Raw genomic sequence first — 17,344 nt, 5'->3', positions numbered from 1 at the left:
AACAGCAAGCTCTGTAGCAATCAACAAAGAAATCCAACTAGAAAAACTTAATGGGAGATATGGAGGTCAAGCTGACACTGGTTTTTCACCCTCTTTGAAAAATTCCAACAAGACCACAGTTTGTGTACATAGTAGCTAAACCCTAATTGAGGCTATGAAAAAAAAATTAGGATCTATTGCACATATGGTCTCTTTAGAATTACAGATGCTTGCTTGATCCTAGAGGAAACCCAGAATACTTGTCCGTCCACTGAGACAATGACAGGGCTTTCAGAGCTCTGTTTCGGATGTCATCTGCTCAACAGAGATCTGTTTTGGCCAGACTATGGGACAGGCTGCCCAGAAAGGCCATGGGGTCTCCATCCTTGGAGATACCCAACAGCAATATACTCCAGGCCACCTGCCATAATGAGCAGGAGGTGGGAACAGAGGCATCCAGGGGTCCTGCTCAGCCTACCTGATTCCGTGATTCGTCTCTCCCCTAAAACTAGCAAGCTGAAACTGTGCAAGAGGTTAAAGTGAAAAATAATGAAGGTAAAAGTCAAAAGACATATTTGTTCGGGTTCAGATACAGATGAAATCTTACACTGAAAATTCTGAGGAAAGACAAGAACAGACAACAGTCACACTAACTCCTTCTCTGCTGTAATCAGACCAGTCACTTGCAGTTCATCATAGACAGATATTTTTTTTAAAAAGAGGCTTGAAACTTTTAAACTAAATATAACTTTTGAACAGCAAGAAAAATATTCTGAAGTGTCTTGTGTTTAGTGAATTCTTTTACATATTAGAGCTCTGTTCAGCTCTCTTCAGGTTGCAGTCCATGCATTAATTTTAGTGCAATTTGGATCACAACCTAAATTAGTTGGCTGATCAACCTGGTTTTTTAATTTTGGATAGTCACAATCATGACCAAAAACTATTATGAGTCCCTCTCAGCCACTCCATTTTTAATGAGGTCTTCGTGTTTTTTTCAGAAGGTTGATTGCATCAATTCATGCAGTAAATCATTGACTTCAAAGTGCATTTACTTGCTCCCTGTTGCCCAAGTTCATCCACCTGACTTGTTTTCTTTATCTGTGGCATCTAAATAGCTATCTCAATGTCTATATTCTGTGCAAAGAGAAATGAGTTGTCATTTAGAAGCTTCAAATTCTTTGGAGTAAATTCAGGCTGATCTATCTCAATCTCCCAATAGTAACAGCTACAGACAGATCAATGCTCTTGCATCAGAGATAAGACTCTGCTCTCTCCCACTATTTTGGAAAGCAGACTACCACAATTTTCACTGCCATTGTAATTCACTAAATAAAAGCCAGTATATTCCGCAGTAATTATTGAAAGTCAGCTTGACAGAAAGTTTCCATCAAAAGTATAGATGGACAACACGGTTTCTGTAAAAATGCAGTAAAAATAGAAATTAAATAGATGATAGTTACCTCCACATAAGAAATACGGTAGACTATGTTTGGGAACTTCTATTCCGTGGAAAATTTGCTACCTTTCTGAGAGCAACAAATATTCTGACTGATTAGCAATTGCCTGGCCTCCTTGAACTTCAGTTTACAGGAAACATGGAATCAGGAGAGGAAATGAGCTCTCTCTTTGCAAACACCCAGAAGATTATAGAGTGTTAAAAAAAAGCTAATGTGAATTTATCAGAGACAGATTATGTCACTCTTCCTCCTACATCAGGATAAAAGGCCTTTCTGTGAGACAGAAGTAGGAATACTCTACATCTTCAGTGAATACACAGCTTTTTTATGTTCTTTCACAAAGAAAACCAGAAAGTGCTTCTCAGAGGTTTGCTGCCAAACAGAAAGGCTATACTGTGTGATACTCACTTGGGTCTTGACTGAGACAGTGAACCAGAGAACATGCATTTTCTATACACAGTACAGACAGCATCTGGAAGGGGCTGCAAGCACGCAGGAGGACAGACTTAAAAGTTTAAAGGATTTGAGAAACCAGTTGGAACAGACTTGAAATAAGATGATAATATAGTATGAACAAATGAAGAAATACTTACCAGTTGCACAAATGCAACGTGGGGAATGGGCGGATGTGGAGATTAGATAGTATCATAAATATGTCTGTCATGCTGTTGCAAAACCAAACAACAAACAATGACTCTAAAACAAACTTCACCTTGGAATCTATAAACATTCGTTTCACCTGTAGACCTTGATGCTTCAGCAAGAGTACTGCACCCACCCTAAGCACCACACTTCTCTGAAAACCCAGACTACAGTAGGGGGAACAAAAAAGAACACAGATAATTAAATGTAATGAGAACAATAACTAGGGTTGGTTGCATTTAGTTCAGGATTTTTATGCTTCAGTTCTCTGCCACTGCTCCGGATCCCTCACCATATTACATCTTCCACATGACTTCCATTCTCATTACTCATCCTGCATCACAGGATGGTCAGGTAAGATTTTCTATATTGCAGCATGGGAAATTTTGTTTTATGGATATCCCAGTTCCTTTAACAACCACATAGCACTGCCCTCATGGGGAAATGCAAGTTATAAATGGGACAGCCAGCATCAGAACTAGAACTGAGGAGCAGGGTTCAGATCACCCCACTAAAAGCACAGCTAGTTTCCTTCTTGCCTGCACCCTTTATTTCAATGCACAGTCAGAACAAAGGGGGAGCTGTGACCTAGCCCCCAAAAGAGCTCCAAAAGAAATATAAAAGCATCTCTTTTCCTCTTGTGTTAATATGAACCAAGCATACAAAAAGAAAAAAAAAACAAACCCAAACAACTAAAAGCAATAGATGTCTTAAAAGTACCATGGAAATTCAGCCCCTGCTTGTTTGTTGTACTTCACTAGTAGGTCAAAAAATTAAGAGATTCATCAAACAACCTTGACACTTTCCTGCTGTGTGATGCTGCAGATACCCATGTTTCCAGCTCACTAAATGCTTGGAAACACTCTGTCTTCAGAGGAAATGAGTAAGGGTGTTGGTTCAGGAACCTCAGCTCCTCAGGCTGAGGGAATGTTATAGAAATGTCTGGAGAAGACAGGTCTACCTCTAACCAGATAGCATAAACACTATGATGGCCAGATATGACATCATGTCAATGCCAGTAGGAAGCTAAGGTCATATTGCACCGCCTCAGAAAGTTTTTTTATTTACTGGAGGCAGGCAGAGCATGCCCTGCCCACGCTGCCCCCTGGGACTGGCAGCACGTCTCCCTCCTCCTGCTCTGCCATCCCCTGCCTTACATAAGCAAAGGTAGCCCAGAGGTCACGGCAATTTCTGTCTGAATACATGTCATACAAGATACCTCCTGGCTCAGGAGCCCTTTTCTGTTTGCTTCAGATACTGCTGCCTGATGACAGAAGCAGAACCACTTTAGCCTTGAGAGTGGACTGTGCTTACAAAGGCATCCCCATCTCCCAGTCCTTACTGACAGCAGGCTTGGGCTGGAGAACACACAGTCATCTTTCCTTCAGTTTGCCACGGGGACCAAAGGATAGGGTTTCAACCTTCATCGCAAAGCAGCATATTTAATAGACAGTTGTCAGCAGTAAACTTCTGATCAACTGCGTTAAATCAATTCATTACTGATTTTCTATTTAGAGGATCATTCTAAGGCCAAATGAGACTTGAATCAAGAAATCAAAAAAAGGAAACATCAGTAAACTTAATAAATCAAACAAAATCAGAACTAATCTCTTTCCAATTGTCTTTTTCAGTATAATGCACAACCATATGAAGTTTTTATGGCTACAGGCTGAATATTTGCTCCGCAGGACACAGGAAAGAGGGAGAGACCACAAGGTTTCCTGTCCCTTTTTTCCCCAGCTCTCCTCCCCATTAATAAAGCACACCCAGTCCTATGGCGTGTGTAGTAGCTACGTGACCAAAGAGTCTCCCTCCCTTTTGGATCTTCTCTCTGTCTGTGAGAGCCATTCTGCTCTCCAACAGCAAGAAATCAATCACAGACCAGTCTGTGCCTGCATAAGTGATACAGGTTTGAGAAGGAGAGATTGAAAGACTACAGAACGGGAAAATAAAAGTGCAAAATCTACAGGTGTTGAAAGAAACCTGGTAATAACCTTCTGGGAGCACAGAGCTTCACTGGAATGAGATTATGTTCTGTCATTTTACATTAGTCCTCTCATCTGATTGCAACATTTGACACATGCAAGCAAGATTCTCAGGCGATAGCAGAGGAACACAACTCATTTCTTCCATCATTAGGATTAGAGCACTGCATGCATCAAATTAAGCACCCACCACAGGATCAATCCCCATTATCCCCTGGGTTTTTGCAAATTACCACTCCAAATTAAGTATTTTAGTGAAGGCACTTATAATTTACTTTCTTTTTTAGCAATGATTTAATTATGCTCACTTTTAAAACACAAGATGATCAAAAGTTCTCTTTTTCACACAGCTAACAAAGCTGCAGCTAACAATCAATATTTTACTCTCCTGTTACAATTGCAAAATTATTATGTGAATGTAGAAACTAAAATTCAACTTTAAACTCATATCTCATTTGGTTGCTATTAAACCTGTCAATATTTGCATTACTAAGGATTAGTCAAAACAATGGGAAAGTACAGTTCACAAACAATCATAAGGAGCAGTAAAGGGGGAAAGTGCAGCAGTTCCAACTTTCAAATATTTTTATCCATCTGTACGGTATGGATAGACACACTCTAACTTCAGGCTCCCAGTCTGCAAAGTGCTATACAAATTGCTAGATCAAGGCATTCAGAAGCACAACATGGGCTAAACAAACTTTTATGCTATTTTGATTTGTTGACCAAAACCAATCTAGAACACCAGGGCAATACAAGAACCACCAAGAATGGAATAGACTCTGTATGTTTGCCAAGACACTTGACTGTCATAATCTTTAACATGAAATGTAATATCCTAGTTTAGGCTTGCTGGATTTATTTACAGAGTAAAACAATTAACACTGGGAGAATAAATCTGGGGATTACATCTCCTCATTCAGTATGCCTCAGAGAGACAGCAAATATATTCAAAGTGTTGTCACGTACATGAAAATATACAGGATGACAAACACAGGAAGCAGCAAAACACTCCACAGCATATGGTTTATGTAAATTGAAACTGAAGTCAGTATACAGAAAATAAGTACAAAATGTAATATTTATCAAATTCTATTCACTTGGAACATAAAGCTGGAATTATAATAGCAGGTGTTCTCAGATATATGTTTGAATGCCAGGAAATTACTGCTGTACAATTTTTGTCTGCTACAAAGTATATGTTAGCAATTTAGCTCCAAATTAGCATTTATAGGTCTCCAAAGACTGCTTTTCCTTTCCATGCCAGTTTATCTTCTGCTACCATTCCAGGTACTTCACACAGTATTCCACAAAAAATAAGATGAAACTCTTAATAAAAACTGGTAAAAGCAAATCTTTTAAAACTGCAAGTGTTTCCCCAGATGTCATTACAAACAACCACCACAAACTACCCCACAAGTGGAAAAGGAGAGAAGATAGACATAATGCTAGACCTATGCATTTCCAAAAGGACATATTGCCACAAAGGATTAAATTATTTTCTTTCTGTGGAAGAAGTACACAAATACCACTGAAAATACAACTATATGTTATTAGGCCCCTCATACCCCATTCTACGCAGGCCATTTTAGAACAAAGTGTATCACCCCTTTCCCAGCTGTACACAATCTCCAAAGCAGTTGGCATGCTGATAAGACTCAAAATATTATTTGTGAAGTCCTTTTTGAACCACTGTGGAGCAGTTGTAGCTCCAGTTTTACAAGGTGCTTCAGTCCCTAGTCCCAGCAGATCATTAAAACAAGGGAGGCAGTTTATACACTTAATCATTTAATAAATTAGAAGTCGTGATTCTATACAAAAAGTCACTCTTGTGGCCCCTTCACAAGCCACATACACTGTCCTCATTACTTCTCATAACTACATTCAGCTGTATAATTCTGAGCCAATTATTTTTTACCCCCAAGTAGGCAATCAGGATTTTAATGGAAAATGTGCAGAAGTGCATATCCAAGTGTGTGCATTTGCTTATGTATATGTTCATGCTTCATAAACCTTCTGCTAAAATTTAATTTTCACTGGATCATAAATATCTGAAGAAAATTGAACTCAGAGGATTTTCACAGAGTAAACACTTTAAACCTCAGAGATAGATCCTACTCCCTGATGTTATGCAAGCAGTTTAAAACAGTGAAATATATTCTGGGGGCTCCCAAACACGTCCCAGGACTTGTCACCTAGTGATTGATTTCTCCATCTTCCCAAACAGATCACAGATCCTCATTTCAGCCAAGGATTTCATATTCTTATCATCTACCACAGCCAGCTGGGTTTTTTTCTAGTCTGTGGGACAGATAAAAATTTGTTCCATCCTGAAATCAGAATTCAAGAGAAACACTCTATAATGAATCAATATTCACCAACCAAACACCTCTCTTGAGACAGGCAACATTTTTGCCATCTGATCTTCCCAGAGGAGCAAGGGACAGCTTTAGTTCTGCTTTGCACTCCTTTAGAGCAAACTGTTGAAAAATTCAGGTAAACACGAACCCAGTCTCTTACTCCAGTCTCACTTTTCTGCCAGCAAGGGCTGTCTCCCTCAGATAATTCTAGCAAAGGAAATTTCACCTTCATGGCTGAATCCCAAAGTTCTGTGACAGAATTTATAACAAGCAGAAGCAGCTGTTAATAATCTCATGATGAACCCGCAATGAATTCAAGCCTGAATCTGACTCTGCAATCATTACCTCTGAAACCACAGGACTACTTGCTAAGGAGAAAGATCTCTAAAAATATCAGAAAAAAAGCTGAGTGACTGAATCATTGGTTTAAGCTTATTTCATTTCAAAAGTACTTTGGGGAAGTTTATGTCTGTCCATGTGCTGCCCTGGGGAGAAAAAAATCTCAGGAACAAAAATAACAGAAGAAACACATTTTTGTTTTGACTGCAAAGGAATGACCAAATTCATTCCAAGGACAGAATTAGGCTGGAAAGTAATACAAGAATGTAGTTCCAGTGGAAAGTAGATATTTTGACTCTGAGAAGAAGTTTGAAGGCCAAAACACCTCAGATAAGAATCCTGCTTTAACCAAGAGTCACTGCTACTTTCCCACCCAGCTGTAAATCAGGACCATCTAGATGCAATAAAAAGCAAAAAGCTCATATATGAGCAAACAAAAACAAACAAAAAAAACCCAACCAAAATTTATTTCAAATGAATATGAAAATGGTATCATCTCTACAAGCTGATAGGGATATTTGCACCCCAGTTTACAATTCTTAAAATCATGCCTATTCCCCTTGTTATCTTGTTTTCAAATTACTATTTTTTCCCAGTCTTCTCAAGAGCTACATCTCTGGGCCTATGTGCAGCCGAGCAAATTCACTCAGAGTACAAAAAAGAACTAAATATTTTAATCTCTGAAAAACACAGGTGAAGACATGTCTTCAGGAAGGGTACAGATACTTCTGTACTTCTCAGCTCTTTAGTACTTACACACCTCAGTGTCAATCTCAGGTAGCCTTCTAGACCTTCATCGGTCATAAAGAGCCAGCTCTAAGCTTCTCGTTTGCAGTCAGTGTTGAGAAGTGCAACTCCATGTGAAGGACAGCAGAGCAGATGCTCAGGCAACAGATTGTAAAGAAATGAGTTTTTCATGAGCTCCAGAGGGAGCAAGGAAGTAATGAAAGAAGCACAAAGAAGCTCTTCTGGGGGCTGTAATCAGAGTTCCTTTTTCTTGGAGTTCTAGGGAATACCTTAGCCCAGTAATCTGTGCCCACTATGAAGCCAAAGCAATCCTTGACGACTGTTGTGCTACCCTGGTGGCTGCATCTTTACCCAGCTGGGGTGCCAGAGCAACATTCACATGACACAACACACACTGTTGAGAAAGCAACATGACAATCTCCTCCTCTGCTTTCCCATGGAGTACGGGGCACAGGTACAAACATGCTCATTCCTCCTCTGAGATCTTTCCAGACAGAGGCAGAAGCCCCCATGCTTAGTGAGTCCTTGCTGGTATGTGCAGAGCCACACATAGGACTTCAGCTGAGGATATGAAAAGAGCTACTTTTTGTGAGCAGACGTAAGCCAGTGGGAAAAGTGAGCAATGGATGGGAGGAACAAATATGACATGACATTGAGATGCTCTGCACAGGAGTGAGAACCCTTCAGTGGTATTTAAATCCATTCTTTCCAGCAGCCAGAGAACACGCAGCATTAGGATTTCCAATGGTCTAATTTAGGTGCAGGCAGAATGATAGCTTTAGCACTAAACTGAACTAATTTTATTCCACTATTCACTTTGACCTGTTGCCTGTAACAACTACCCCCAGATGGCCAAAAGCCACCCCTATCACATAGCACAGTTTAACTGTGGTAGTTGTTTGCAGTCATGGTCTGGAGGACAAAAGTATAAAGGGGCTAAAATGTGGAAACCTCATGGAAGCTGTGACAATCAGCAGCAAGTGAGAATGGCAGCTTGGACACAAGCTTTGGCTCAGGACACTCTCCCAACAACACTGATGACCGAAAGTGGGCTATGTACCTATAACTGTATCTGTATATGAACACCCGTGCAGCCTGATGCTTAAATTCATATTTTAGTATCTGATGCTGATTATCATGGGAGACCTATGGTGTGTCCTGGTATGACCATTATTCTATCACAGACAGATAATCAATAGCTTCTCTTTTCATGACTCCTGCATGCCTAGGGGTGTTGTTTCAGCAGCAGGTGCAGAATATACATATGTCCAGTGGTGTCCCAGAGAAGGGAACAGCTAATGGCCAGCCAGCTGCTGATGCCAGATGCATCAGCAATGTCCTGAGGCACGCTGCCACCTTGTTGTAGTTTAGAGAGATGACAGTGAGCACCCTTTACTCCTTCCACTTAATTCTCAGCAAGGCTATCTGGCACCCAGAGAAGTGTTGCTGAGTTTGTTGTTGCAGTGGAGATGAAGGGTGTACTGGCTATTTACCAGTACAGCCTGGGAGTCCCACAGGGCACGTCAATTCTGTTTGGATGCATTGAAAAAAGTACTTTCCCTCTTTCAGCCTTGATGCTACAAATGTACTTAAAAGCACTTACCATTAGATGGGTCCTGGTTTGTCTAGAGCAATACATGTTTGTTTAAGAACAGGAACAATGCTCCATAACAAGCAGGATAATGCATCTAGATAGTCAGTAGGTTTAAGTCAGCCTAAGGACTCTTTGACTTTCTCAAAATCTGGACTTTGTCTTGCTCTGGGTAAATTCAGCACGTAACACTGTCACTAACTACACATATATGTGAAAAAACCCCAACCTATAGGATGCAAAGGAATGACAAATACAGTTCCTTGGGTGAATGTGGTCTGTTGACATATCTGCCTGTTCAGAACATCCTCTGCACACTTCTTGGAGCTTGCACACACAAACAAGTTTAATATGTTCAGCTTAAAATAGCCATTTTTAAGAGCTGTATTTTTACCTACATAACACAGGATAAAAGTGGCTTAAAAGTATACAGTCACATAGCTTTATCTCCACTGAATCAGAAACATTCCCATAACTGGCACTGCCCTGTATCACGGTCAGTCTTTCACAGTGGTTTTCTCCAAGTACAGGTTGGGCTTTTCTTATTTTCTGACATACTTGTAGAGCTTATACCAAGAATTTGGAACCAATTACCACAAGACAGACAAAGCAAGAGGGCAAGTTTATTCGTTAAAGAATGTGAAGTTGAAATCAAAACAACCTTGTTTCTGTGCGTCACAATAGGATTTCAGATGTTATACAAGAAAATGGAAGACAAGACAATAAGAAATATGTCAGGAAATATGTCTTAGCACTAATGATTTGAAAGCTCTATTTTCTAGAAAACAGGATGATACAGTTCATAAGTAAGGTGTTGAAAAAGTTTTAGAAAAAAGAAAGGCTACAGGGGAAGTAATTTTTTAGCTTAATTAATTTAAAATGCAGAACTTAGAGAACTTACTTAAGTAGACAATACAATCTGTTCAGACCTTTCTCAATATCTTTTATTTTCTGGCTGTCAGCAAGAAGAAAATGTTACCTTATGCCATAAAGTCTATTGCTGAGAGAGCTGATGGTGATGTTCATCCCATTCCTTTCTTTCCTTCACCTTAATTAGAACTGAAGACTGAACACATGTGGCTCTCAACACTCAGGAGATATGCAAACTACAAGGGAAACACAGCTAAGGGCTTGTCTGCATGTGTTGCACACCAGACAAGGCAACACTCTTTCCTTCCCCTCTGCTATTACGGCATTTCCACTACAGCATGTTTGGCTGCACTAAGCTGTACAGTACCACAGAAGCTATTTATGAACTCTAATATTTGTGCACATACACTGGTAATAACACCAGCCTGTGTGGAACATTTTTATATGACATTTTTCTAGAGGAGACCTTATTCCCTTGACTTCTGCAGGAAGGAGAGGAGCTCCTCAAAACTCTCAGACCTGTGGTTAAAGCACTGATGGGAGACAAAAGCTCTCCCTTTGAAGATGAAATGTCATTTTGGATGCTCATTTAAAATTAGGTTTAATTGATTCACTTGCATGACAGAGACAGTAGCTTCTGAGCAAAAGGCTCACCAGAAGGAAATGAAACCGCTGACACAACATGAAGAGCTGAAAACAAAGTGATGCAGCTAACACATCTCATGGACATGGTGCATCTTGATTTTCTTAGATGGCTTCTGCTTAATGATGTCAAGCAAAAGCTCTTCAGAAACCCAAGGATGATTCTCCAAACATCCAGCTCTGGCCACTGATTCTGAAAGACTCTGAGAGACTTCACCTGTCACAGAATCATCTAAAATATGTCCCTGTTCCAGCTTTTGCTATTGGAGCGAGATAACAAAAAGAATTATCACTCCCATAGCATTTGATGGCATTGGTATGTGAAAAATTGATTGATATTGTTCTTTCCTCCCACCTCCTGAGCAGAATATTTGGCTCTGTTAGAAAGTGAAAACAAACATTTTCTAAATTCCTAGCAAAACAAAAAATTCAAAGTATTTTCAACTTCCACAAAATCATCCACTATTGTTTAAAACTTTTAATTTTAATTAAAATAAAACAAAATAAGGTGAATAAAAAAGCAATTATACCTTGTTTTTTCAGACCAAAAAAATTGACTAATGTCTCATTCACATGGAATGCAGTAGTACCACAAAATCTGCTTTTTGTTTTGGGAAAAAACCTGTTCCACTTTATATCTTTAAATATTTGATTCACCTAATTTTATGTTTTATTCCATGAAGGAATTAAACTAAGGTACAACAGCAGCAGATAACCACAGGCAGCACCAGCCCTTGGCAATGCTACTTGAGCTGATGTGTGTTATGAGGAAGGATGCTAGTCCACTACAACATCCCCCTCCCCTCTCTCTCCCCCACCCTTATGTTTGTATTTGGCACCATAGTGTGCACTGATGTTGCATATTTCGTAAAACTAGTTCTTGCACTTGTAAATAGAAACAATATTTCATCTGGTGTAAAAAAAACATGTTGAGGTACATATTACACCTTTATTTTCTTTCTGGTTTTTTGTGTTGAATACTGTGCTGTATCTTCAGGGGTTTGAGCTCTTACTTCTAGATCATTTGATACAACAAACCTAATAAACAGACCCCAGATAAACACACAGATGGAAGCTAACACCTTTGCTATTAAAAAAGGGCTATTTAAGTTGTATCGTACAGAGGAACAAAATGCTTCAGATCCTCTCAGACAACATTTGGGAAAGAAACATTGTGTTAGAGACATACAAGTATGCCATAGTTGTGGCAAATCCTACATTTATTGGAGCACGAGATGCTAACAAAGAGTAGCATGGGTTATCTGTTTTTCAAAGTATTTTGTGCATTTGATGGCAACTTTCATACAGCCACTTTCAGAGCTTCCTCTTTCTTGTTCACCAAATCACTCTTAGAAATATCGCAACAGGAACAAGTGAGTCCTTTTAAAACCATGCTAAGAAAATGATTATGAACCGCATCTTTAAATAAACTGCTGTCCTCTTCAAGAGGAAGTTCTTGTGAGTTATTCAAATGTGTAAGACAACAAATGGTATTTTGACTTGCATTTCATAGGGCTTTCTCAACAGTAATGAGGGCAGCCTCCCAACTCTCCTGCAAGGACAGTGGTTGTTGTTCCTTCTCTTGCTGTGGAGAAAGAGGGACTATGAAACTCCACGAGTGCCTTGGGGTCACGGAGGAAGTTTGGGGTAAGGTTGAGCTCAGCTCGTGGCTCTCTCAACTACCAGATCCACATCCTGAATCAAGGCCAGCAATCACTTCTTCCCAGACAGACTGGTCACTGCTGCTGCCTATAGTAAGATCCTTCAGTCAAATGACAAATGGAGGGGAAGGGAGGAATCTTCCACACCTTTTTGCCCTTTTCTAGCTCTTTACCCTCTGAAGATCTTAAATACTTGATTATCAATGGTAAGCAAGGAGACTGATCAAACCCTCCTCTTCAAGACAGCTGTTGGGTAACTAGCAGCACCCAAATGGGCACTGTACTGCCACACCAGAAAGTTCTACTCATGACCTGCCAATGCTAGCACACAAAAGCAACTCGATTCACCAGGATTCTCCTCTTTCCAGATCATGCAGAAACATTGCTCACTACAGAAAATGAAAACTGCTGCCCAACTGTAATTCAAACAATCAAAAGGCTTGGCTCCTGAGGTGGCCCTGCTGTCCTGTAGCACAGGAAAAAACATCTGGCAACATGCATATTGCCAAGTTGTTTATTACTGAATTACATTGCATCCATAAGTATCCTGAGCAATTTGTTGCTAGGTGCTGATTTATTTAATAACTTAGTGGACTTTGAACATTTTTCCAGAAAGGAATGCTGGACCTGAAGGTTTTATTGTTATTTTGTTCAAATGAAGCAACAATAGCTAAAAACACTGTCATAAAAAAACTCTCATGACTCCTCAGTAGAGGTAGGAAAAAAAGTAACTTTGTATTGTGGCAGATCCTGAAATCAGATCAAACAGCAACTGTGAAGCAGCCTCTTTTGAACTGCAAGAGCAGGTGGAAAGAATTATTTAACCTTATGCTCCCAAAGTGAGATTAGATCCACAACTTGGAAAGACTGGTTCAGAAACAACCCTAATCAACAAGTCTTTTACAAGATGGATACTGTTCAACACAAGATAAATCTCTGAACTGGGTGATCTTATGAGATTTAATCTATCATATTTCCAGTCCTGTAATTTTGCATCATCAAAGTGAAACTCAAATAACCAGTTTCAGTTTTAGCCTTAGTTCAGTGTAAACAGATCTTCTGCTTCTTAGGTTTTCTTAAGTTAAAGGATGTCAAAATACCTTGCAGAGTCCATTAAATGGCATTCTTCTTTACAGGGGAGGAGGATTCACAGAAACTATAATGCCCCCCCGGAAGTCACAGAGCAGTAAGCACTGTAAGCTGCAGGCCCCATGCCTTCCACACCAGGGTGCTCTGTGGATCGGGGGCTGTTGTGACTTCAGACCACCAAGGTATAAAGACAAGACCGGGGAGTGTGTTTCTTTGGATGAAGCAGGCTTGTGGCTGGTGAGACTACATGCAAGCTAAGGTTTAACAAATACATCCCAAAGGCTGCTTATACCGGCCTCCTTTCACTGCCCCAGGCAGCTGGCATTCCCCTGAGCACCTCCCTCCCAGACACAGGGTGGTGGGGCACCATAACGGAGAAGCCCATTGGAAATCAATTTGGCACATGCACTTTGGCACAGGGATGCCCCACGCTGAAGAACCAAGTTGAGCAGCAGGGCAGGTCCTCGAAGCACATGGCAGGCACGGTGAGTGCATGGCACTCTGTGCCAGGGCTGGCAGCATCAGCACAACCACCCACACGTCTCAACTTTCTCCATAACTGGCTGAGAGATGCAGGCTCAGTGCGTGGTACAGCCTAGGTATGTCTTCAGGAACTGAGATCTGAGTGTCTGACAAAACCAGGGCCCAAACTTCCACTAAACACTGGAAGAAAAACAGAATTTGGCTCAAACCTCACCACATCTTGCTGCTGGTAAGGAGATGAATCTGAATTTCTTAGTCACACAGCCTCGGTATTGGAGGTCTCAACATGGACCTGAACGGATCATAGTTAAAATTGCCATAAATTTACATATATATATATAAATTTCCATAAATATTCATATGCCATAAATATTATAAATAAACTCCCACTGCTAAATCCAGAGAACAGCACTACATTTCCCCATAAGAACCTCTGTTTTATTCTGTGCTGCTGGACAAGTCTTTGAGCAAGAATAAAACAAATACTTACTATCTCTCCAATTTCAAGGCCAAAGCTATACAGTTACAGCTCACTCATGCTCTAGCTCTTCTGAAAAGGGTATGGTTACAGTGAATCAAGTTACTTTCTAGTCTCTTTTTATAAACACAACACACGGGTTTCTCAGTCTGTGCATCTTTATCATTGTGTCAAACAAATGTGATTTTGTTATTTTTACAAAATTTTAAAAAGTATGAATTTACAAGTTCATGGCATTTTTAAGTTAAAATCTATATCCACATCTCTTTGAATATTGTCATCTGTCCTTGAAAGCAGGTCTAGCAAGTGCCCAAAAGCAACATGGTGAGTGCAGGTGAGCTAGACACTTGCCAAGAGCCTGAGCAAGTGAATTTTTCTGGAAATCAAAATGCATCCCCTGCCTGAACTGACTATAGCTGATAGAGGCAGAAGTCTGTACTCTATGAGTTTCCCCAATATTCCAGCTTCATTTCAAAGCCCCCAAAGCCTTAGAAAACACTCCTGGCCAGCTGAAGGCAGTAATCTCTTCTGGCAGCCTACATGCAGATCTGCACTTTATTTCTCCCTTTGAGCATGTCAAACCTTACAGTCTGCCAGCTGCAGCATTCACGGAAAAGTAGATGCAGTGAGTCTGTATCCTGAAGGTCCACAAGGAATCTGCCTATAAGAACACCGAGAACATTTGTCCCTCACAAGGGGTTAATCTGAAACCACATAAGAGATGGTAGAAAAAAATCTACTCTATTTGACTTCAGTGGGTCTTTGACTAACCAAGTTCTTACTGCACTTGTATGTGTATGCATAAGGAGTACTCTATATATCTGTACAATGTAGAACATTGTATTACAGTGTCACATCACAAACTAAGTTTGGTATAAAACCATATCCCTTAATCTGAAGGGAGGCAATAACTCTCAGAACAGGTAAAGTAGAAGGGCCATATGTTGTACCTTGCATGGAGATATTGCTGATTTACCTGATTCCAGGTAAATTCATCTAATCATTTAGAGGCAGTGAAGTTAGGATTTAAGAGCAGCCTTAGAACCCACTGAAGTCATCAGGTACCTCATGGCTTTCTGGAAGCTTCAGAGTGCATCAGCTGTACAAAATCTAAACCTCAGAAAACTGAGTGTACAAGAACAAATGGGACTGATCACATCAGCAGATGCAGAGCTTGTGGTAGGTTAAAGTCATTTTGTATACAGAGAATTTAGGATACAGGACAATACAGGCTTGGTTTCTGCAAGGAGATGGGGTTAACCTGTCTCTTGCAGGGAGCCTAGCTCCTGGTAAGATCTCCCTCATAAACAATTATTTTTCTTTTTGCCTTGCAGCACTGTGTTGGAAGGATGCAACAGAGCAGGAGGCTGAAAGCTCAACTATCTAAAGCTCTCCATCCTAACACACTCCTGCTGAGCACAGCAGGGCCTCAAAGAAAGAGGAAACCAGGTGGAGAGCATTCAAGAGGTAGCATTTACCACAGAGATCTGAAAAACAATCTGGAAGATAAAGCTTTATATTGCATTTTAGACCCTAAGCCTCCCACTTCCACCTCACAGGCTGAGCATCTCACCCAGATTCACACTGACATTCCACATTGATCCTGCACCAGGATCCACACAAGCATGAAGGCTGACATAACATTAATTACCTTATGCCCATTATCGGTACTACTTTTCCCACACAGCTTGTAGCATCCCTAATAATTTTCTAGGGGATGCACCAGGAGCTATAACTGAAACAAAATGCCCTCACATGAGAAGCATGGATAGCACATCATTCTGTGTTGCATGCCTAAATGCTTTATTCTTGTTCATTTGTGCATCTTTGAGGTAAAAAGTGTAAGAGAAGCATCGCTTTTTTTTATGATACAGATAAGAATTTCCAAATCCCAATCCTCTGTTAAAAATGTGAAAATAAAAAAAAAAAAAAAGGCTGCAAATGCATTTAAAAGTAAACAGCATAAAAATAAGCTGAGTATTTACTGGTGGTGCAATTAGAAACAGATCACAGTCTAGGTGTTACAAATTACAACGCTTTGGCAGATGTAAAAACCACTAGCAAGACATGGCATGGTTTTTAGTCTCCTCGTCTTGCACAAAGCTGAGAGATTTTCTAATGTAGAGAAATAAAACAACACATACAATGATGAGATTTTGAACGCAATGTAAGCAAACCTTTAAGGCTGACAATCAGAGATGCTATGAACCTGCAGAAAATGTTGTAGGCAAGTAAAGGTCAGCCCATCTCTAAATCTGGCCATGAATACCAATGAGAGGGCTGGAAACTACTGTGTCACTGCTTTGTACCTCAGACCAAACAACAGTGATAAAAGGCTACTTTTTCTGATGTAAGAAAAATTAGAGAGAGGGAACAAAGACAGAAGAAAACCAACAGAAGACCCTGTGGAAGGTAATGCCTTGCCAGCAATATGAGTCTTGCTACAACTATAAGCCCTCCTGAACTTAGGGGATTGTACAGCCTTAGAAAATGCCTCTTCAGTAGCAAATCAAAACCCACTTTCTCTACTTGTATAATTCTAAAACCTTTCTAAATGTTTTTTTTTTTTTCCATGCAGGAAAACCTGGCATTAAATAATATGTCAGAATCTTTGAAAAGCTTCTTTATCTCTCAAATTCAGCAACATAATGCTAAAGGTAAGAAATACTTTATAAAAAAATACTTTATAAAAATAACCTTCTGTCTCCATAAATGTGTTTATAAAAAACAAAAGCCAAACCAGTAACTGCTGTCTCATAAATACATATAACAAAACAAATTTATGCACTAAAAAATGTAACAAGTCAAAACTTCAAAACAAAGCTATAATAATTACTCCATTAATATCACATTTCTAATGACAATATACTCATTTTTGAAGTCAACATTTTTTCCTAAAACTTAAACCCCTTTCTTACAAAGAATGGGAGAAGTAAAACCGTTCCATTTATCTTATAATGCAGCATGAGAGTGCATAAATGCAAACACATACATGCCGCTGAACATCATCAGAACTATCCA

The 17,344-nt window shown here is 39.9% G+C and overlaps 1 protein-coding gene across 2 annotated transcripts in view; it reads right to left on the bottom strand.

The window, feature by feature from the left end:
* TMCC3 (transmembrane and coiled-coil domain family 3) overlaps window positions 1-17,344 on the bottom strand; it is a 154,672-nt gene that overhangs the window by 99,116 nt on the left and 38,212 nt on the right. Inside the window, exon 1 of one of the 2 annotated variants that reach the window (XM_064655442.1) lies at window positions 10,080-10,202. The exons of the other annotated variant lie outside the window; for it this stretch is intronic. The gene's annotated coding sequence lies outside the window, so the exon portion shown is untranslated. Of the gene's footprint in view, window positions 1-10,079; window positions 10,203-17,344 lie in introns of those variants that run through there. 2 annotated transcript variants of the gene reach the window in all.

The sequence above is a fragment of the Pseudopipra pipra genome, chromosome 5, assembly GCF_036250125.1.
Source record: "Pseudopipra pipra isolate bDixPip1 chromosome 5, bDixPip1.hap1, whole genome shotgun sequence".
Classification (NCBI taxonomy): domain Eukaryota; kingdom Metazoa; phylum Chordata; class Aves; order Passeriformes; family Pipridae; genus Pseudopipra; species Pseudopipra pipra.
The sequence above is the reverse complement of the archived record's forward strand: the minus strand, read 5'-3'. Positions and strand labels throughout refer to the sequence as shown.